This window comes from Sinocyclocheilus grahami, unplaced genomic scaffold (assembly GCF_001515645.1).
Source record: "Sinocyclocheilus grahami isolate Dianchi unplaced genomic scaffold, SAMN03320097.WGS_v1.1 scaffold1147.1, whole genome shotgun sequence".
NCBI classification, from domain to species: domain Eukaryota; kingdom Metazoa; phylum Chordata; class Actinopteri; order Cypriniformes; family Cyprinidae; genus Sinocyclocheilus; species Sinocyclocheilus grahami.
The window spans coordinates 244,606-244,977 of record NW_015506326.1 but is presented as its reverse complement, the minus strand read 5'-3'; positions in this window follow the sequence as shown (position 1 = coordinate 244,977).

The window sequence follows — 372 nt, the reverse complement described above, 5'->3', positions numbered from 1 at the left end:
ATAACTTATGCCGAGACAACGTTCTACAAAAGAAAAACACGCAAACTGGTATGAAACTTTAACCTCTGCATTTAGTATTGTATTATTTTAGCAGTGAGTCCGATTTTAACATGTGCATTTGTGTCTGTATAATGATCTGTCAAACACATTAAATCAGATCAGATATTTACAGGTCCCCCTTTTTATTAGGTGTCCTTAAATTCTATGTACTAAATAATAAAATAATTAATTGTTAGGTACAGAGTACTTATTGTGTTCGTGTTGAATTGCAAAACACTTTTTCTGCTATTAAGGTGGGATATGGATAAAGTTAGGGACAGGTTTGGAGGTCTGGTTAGGTTTAAGGGGTAGAGGTAGGGTCAACAGTGTAAT